The following is a 6,821-nucleotide window of genomic DNA, read 5'->3' as shown; positions in this document are numbered from 1 at the left end:
ACATCCTACTAATGACTACAGAAGGTAAGAAAAATTAGAGAAATAAAAATACAGTACGCTTTAACTTTATAAAACTGTATTACCAAAATCACAAATACTTAATCAAATTTCCACTTCCAAAAGCACACTGTCGAAGTCTGCAGTATGTATGACAAATATCTGTAAAATGTTTGTTTATTTCTCCTACATAAATCCATTTAATACTTATCATCATATTCATCTTGTCTTTTCCTCTTCCCTCTTCTCCCTCAACTCCCTTGTATAGATATCTTCAACTACACCCAAACAAGGATTTTCTACCCCCTCCCCCAACCCCAGACCAGGCACAGGTACCCACTTACCACAGCACAGATCAATATCTGGTTCCTATACTCCTGTGCAAAAGCAGCTCCGCTTCTGTGAACAAAAAGCTATGGTGATTTGACTCATTATTTACAGAACTGTACTAAACCCCTCTGGCTATTTTATGAAGAATCTACATAACTTCAAAGGGACAGAAACGACCTGGAAACTTAACACACCTTCAATTTCTCCTCAAAACCCCCCTCACTGCTAAGATTTTCACCTGTAACTGTCTACCAAAACATATGAAGAAATCAGATATGAATTTCCTTTATTTTACTTTACTAATCATTTTCAAGATCATAAACTCTCTCATTCCTTTAAGTATGCATCTTGAATCTATTCCAAGGTTCTAACTACCCCATTCTATGAAATCAAAGTTTTCCACCTGTGTCCTTTCTCCTAGTTCAGTATCAGGATTATATGTACTGAGCAATGTTCATCAAGGTATGATGAAAAAAATATATACAGCCAGCCCTCCATATCTCTGGGTTCTGCATCTATGGATTCAAACAAACACAGATTGAAAATATTTGAAAAAAATATTTTTGTTGTCATTATTTCCTAAACAATACAGCATAACAACTATTTACGTGGCATTTACATTGTATTAGGAAGTATGAGTAATCTAGTGATGATTTAAAGCATATGGGAGGATGTGCATTGGTTATATGCAAATACTACGTCATTTTATATCAGGGACTTGAGCATCCTCAGAACTCTGGTATCTGTGGGAAGTCCTGAAACCAATCTCATGGTTACCAAGGAATGACTGTATGTAAGACACAGCCCTACCTACGTTAGGTTTACAATTCATCTTTAATATATACTAGTATTCCTTGATCCAAGTCTGAATTTTGTAATGTTTACAGAATACTAATTGAATTTCCAAACTGTATGTCAAATCCAACATAACCTGAAATAGCCCTCCTCCTCCTTCTGACCTGGCAAACTTTTAGTTATCTTTTAAGTCCCAGCTCAGTTATCACCCTCTCCATGAAAACATTCCCAGAGCCCTACAAACAGAACTATCTCCTCTTCACTCTGGGCTTTTATAACACTTCATTCACAGCTTTTATAAACTGAATGACACATAATAATTTAATTAACTATATATACATTATATTCCATTGAGTCTAAGATGGAAGTGATCATAAAAAAGAAAAAATTTGGCTAATTAAACTATGACATGCCTTTGATTGTAAGGTGCATTTCAATTTCAAAGATATTAAAATGTAAAAAATATGTCCTAGAAGCAAAGAAATACAGTATATATCTCCTGCCACAGATAATGTACCCTGTGAGGGTGAAATACCTGTCTCACTTCATCTTTAGTTTCTAAATGCCTATTACCATGCTTGATACAAAGTAGAGGAAAAGAACAAACAAACCTCATGTTTCACTTAATCCCTTGCTATTTCTTTCATGTCACCACCCCTGGTACTAAAGAGAAGTTCAACAACCTGTTTTTCATATTTAGCAACCATTTACTTCACTGACATAGACTTCCTAGACGCCACTGTGAATTCATGACTAAATTACTCCAGCAACATCCTTTTAACTCAGCTCCTGATTCCTAACTTTTCCACACTTTTACTTACAGAGAAACACTCTAATAAATATAATATGCCCTGCAAATATTTCCATTCAATTGCTTCTATCCACTGGATTCTAGTTTTCAAACTTATTTTTATTATTATTTTGGAAGAATCTCTTCTTCAAACAAAATGTTAGTAAACAGTTCAATAAACATACAACTTCTCTGGCTGAAGTGGGGTGGCAAACCCTGAGCCACTCTGTGAGACGCTTATTCCTCTACGGAGCACACAGAAGAGAGACCACCACTCCCTGTGTTACCTATAAGCTTCCGTGTGAGGGCAGTATGCTTTTCCAATCTTTGGTTCTGGTCAAGCCTATTCCAAGTTCAGCAGCTTCACTCAAGACATCCTCTCTTCACCACTGCTACCCCCAAAGTTTCAAATGTCCAATTTCCAAACCAATCTTTGAGACCTATCTCAAGTCGGATCTCCACCATAGAAAGACTTCCTTGTTTACTTCAATTCATTGATCTCACTTGTCTCTGAACTCTCACACTTATTTTCCATACCTCAAAACCCAGTACTAGCAAATGTAGCTCCTATGTAATTGTTTCATGTATGTAAGCTTTATCTCCCCAACATAAGCATCCTTTTAAGATAGTTAAGTACTTACAGAACTTTACAAAGGCTGAAGCACACCACACACATTTAGTTCTTACTACAATGAAATATGAAGGTACTTCAAAAAGTTTGTGGAAAGATTCGTATCATCTTTTAACTCAATTTTCCATGATTTTTTTGAAGTACCCTTGTACACTGCCTCTTTTTCAACTGTAGATACACCTCTCCCTATATCCTTGGTTGTACTTCACCACAGCTTTCTGATATTCCTCTTATACAAACTTCTTGTTTACTGCTGACATCAGTCAAGCTAGTATCCACACCTAAAATAGAGTTATTTTATTTTTTCCATTTTACTACTTCACATTCTTTTAGTGGGTGTCATTATGCTGAGATTTAACCAGGTTACCACCTTCCACATATAGTTTCCTTCATAATATTCAAAAACTCTTTATACATATTATCTTATCTGATCTTTGCAACTCTATGAAATACAGAGGGAAGGAATTAATATCACTATTTTACAAATAAAGAGATGAACCTCCAATTATAACATTTGCCCAGGGTGGAAGAGTTAATGGGGGGGGGGGGCAGCACCCAAGCAAAATTATGTTTTAATTCATAGTCCTGGGTCCTAAGAAGTCTCTCATTAAATGTGTCTGCAGTATTAATAAACCTATTACTTGAACCACACCTGATCAAGCAGAGGTATTTCCTACTTCCCAAACTTCATTACCAACCCAGAGGAAAAGAGAACCTTCATATATTTGAATTATTACTTTTTCTATTCAAAAGGTTCTCAGGTCTTGAACATTTTTAAAAAAACACTTCTGTGCCATATATTTTGAGCCTAAAAGAAATACACAGTGGATTTGCTTACTCTGTATGGTATATTAACAAATATAAAGCTTTGAGTGCTTCCAGAGTTTGGACTCTATTGGGTTCCTAGATTTTCTGATTGTTCTCTAATTCTACTCAAGAAAATGTAATCACATTGTTCGTACTAAAGTGACAGTATCAGAAACACAGCTATAGTTATAAAGCTACCAAGATAAAATATCTTAATTACAAATTCAGGAATGGGCATTTAAGTGAATGCTTAAAATACTAATATTTTAGGGCCGGGCCTGTGGCTCACTCGGGAGAGTGCGGTGCTGATAACACCAAGGCCATGGGTTCGGATCCCATATAGGATGGCCGGTTTGCTCACTGGGTGAGCGTGGTGCTGACAACACCAAGTCAAGGGTCAAGATCCCCTTACCAGTCAGCTTTAAAAAAAAAAAAAAAAAATGCTAATATTTTAGCATTCACCAAATAAAAGAGTAAATGACATCAAAAAATAGCACCTAAGAGCAGTCTAAATCTAAAATTAATGAATAGAAATATGTTAATTTATGAGTTGAAATATTACATTTGTTGCTCAATAGAATTCACCCTAATTATACCATCTCTATAGGAATTGTCACCCTCAAACCTCCCTGCCTAGACCAAAATCTCTAAATACTTATTCAATCATGTAAGTTTAAGACTTATAAAGAACTGACCATATGCTCTACAGATGTACTCAGAAAAGGACTATACACTCACAAATTCATAATTTTAAATTATTCATAAATTTTAGAATTTGATGAAGACTCATAGTTTATCTAATAAACTTTGTACACAGTACAGAAATTCTCCTACAGTCTACAGTATCTCTGACAGACACACATCCAGACTTTAATGATGGGAAGATCAATACCTAACGAAACAAACCATTCCATTATCACACAGCTCTCGTCTGTGTATGTGTGTCTGTGTATACACATATATATATTCTGTTTTCCCAGGGCCAAGCAAAACAGAACTGTTTCAGTTTCAAAAAACAGTCTTTTGTATATCTGAAGATAGATGTCACACTTTTTCTTATTTTCTTTTAAAAATAAAAATCCCTACTCTTCAATTATTGCTATTATGAAATGTTTTCCACACTCTTCACCCTGGGAATCCTTCCTGAAATGCTTACCAGTTTGTCAATGTCCCTTTTAAAATGTGCCACCCAGTACTGTGCACAATATTGCAGAAGCAGTCTGACAAGCACAAAGTACAGAGCAGCTTTACTCTACTCTCAGTTCACATTAAGCCGATAAATACCAAATCATTTTCACAAGTCCCGCTGCCACACCAGGTTTTTCCGCTGTAAGTACAGGCTGAGTATCCCTTATCTGAAATGCTTGAAACCAAAGTGTTTCAAAACGCTGATTTTTTTTATTTTGGAATATTTGCAGAATACATACCAGCTGAGCATCCCTAATCCGAAAATCTGAAATGTGAAATGCTCCAATGAGCATTTCCTTTGGGAGTCATGTCAGTACTCGAAAAGTTTCAGATTTGGGGAAAGGGAACTCTTCTACACTGTTGGTGGGACTGTAAATTAGCACAGTCATTATGGAAAACAGTATGGAGGTTTCTCAAACAACTACAGATAGGGCTACCATATGACCCAGCAATCCCATTACTGTGTGTATATCCAAAGAAATGGAAATCATCAGGCCGAAGGGATACCTGCACTCCCATGTTCATCACAGCTCTATTGACAATAGCCAAAATATAGAAACAACCTAAGTGTCCATCGATGGATGACTAGATAAAGAAAATGTGGTTTATATACACAGTGGAATACAACTCAGTATAAAAAAGAATGAAATTCTGCCATTTGCAGCAACATGGAGGAGTCTGGAGAAAATTATGTTAAGTGAAATAAGCCAGACAAAGAAACAGAAATACCACATGTTCTCACTCATAATTGGCTGCTAGGAAGGAAGCTAGGAAGGAAGGAAGGGAGGGAGGGAGGGAGGGAGGGAGGGAGGGAGGGAGGGAGGGAGGGAGGGAGGGAGGGAGGGAGGGAGGGAGGGAGGGAGGGAGGGAGGGAGGGAGGGAGGGAGGGAGGGAGGGAGGGAGGGAGGGAGGGAGGGAGGGAGGGAGGGAGGGAGGGAGGGAGGGAGGGAGGGAGGGAGGGAGGGAGGGAGGGAGGGAGGGAGGGAGGGAGGGAGGGAGGGAGGGAGGGAGGGAGGGAGGGAGGGAGGGAGGGAGGGAGGGAGGGAGGGAGGGAGGGAGGGAGGGAGGGAGGGAGGGAGGGAGGGAGGGAGGGAGGGAGGGAGGGAGGGAGGGAGGGAGGGAGGGAGGGAGGGAGGGAGGGAAGAAGAAGACTACAACAGTATGTTGAACTTTCAGGAGGAGAGAACAATCCTAAGAATGCTAGAGATGAGGGCAGGGAGGGAGGGGGTTTGGGAAGTGATAGGTGGGGTAAGTAAGTGGCATAAAGAAATATCACGATTTGTAAGAATGGATATGCGAATAACAAATAAAAAATAATAAATTTTAAAAAGTTTAAGATTTTGGAGCATTTTGGATTTCAAATTTTCCGATTAGTGATGTTCAACCTATATATAATTTCCTCAACTTTAAGTACAGAATCTTACCTGTTATATTTATTTGGTAATTCTGGCCCAGCACTCCAGCCTATTAAGATCACTCTGAATCTGTATTCTACCTCCTATCAAATTATCACCAGCGTCTCTCAGCTTTGTCTCATCTTTGAATTTAGTAAATAAGGCCACCCTTCAGCTCGGTATTTGAAAAAAATGTTAAACAGGACTGTATCAAGAATAGAACCTTATGCCATAATACCAGAGGCCTCTGTTGAAGTGGACAGTCAATTAACACTTTTCATACAACTGTGCAACCAGCTAAGAGCCTTAAAAAAAATTATGACTATGGATACTAAAATAAAGATACATTGTGTTGACATTACTTACTTTGTATACTCATCTAGAAACCCTAAAGAAAAAATATATGAACCTAGTTTCTTAGTGAACCCATACTGGCTCCCAATGATACCTGAACTCTTTTTTAAATTCTCAGGGACCAACCACAATAATTCATTCAAGGACTTTGTTAAGAATGCATTCCAAGCTTATTTGTCTGAAGTTTATGATGTTTTGAAAAATTGAGGTGTTTATTCATGCTTAATTTTCTGGTAGTTTTCCCATGCTGCACAATTTTTAAGTTACTGATACTAGCCTGAAACTAAACCTGAAAGTTCCTTCTGACCCTAGGACAGCATTCATGTATAGCACCTTGACTTCCAAATAACAACTAAATGTCCTCCATCTCCTTACTTACCTTGAACAAATGGCTCCATTAGTTAGAGTGCTAGTCATTTCAGTTGGAACTATTTTTCTTGCAGTTAACAGAAGCAGGGTGGAGAAGCTCTGGCTTCACTCAGTCTTCTTCTTTTTTTTTTTTTTTTTTTTTTCCTTTTTTTTTTTTTTTTTTTTT

The sequence above is a fragment of the Galeopterus variegatus genome, unplaced genomic scaffold (assembly GCF_000696425.1).
Source record: "Galeopterus variegatus unplaced genomic scaffold, G_variegatus-3.0.2 Scaffold2856, whole genome shotgun sequence".
Classification (NCBI taxonomy): domain Eukaryota; kingdom Metazoa; phylum Chordata; class Mammalia; order Dermoptera; family Cynocephalidae; genus Galeopterus; species Galeopterus variegatus.
This window is presented reverse-complemented; position numbering follows the sequence as displayed.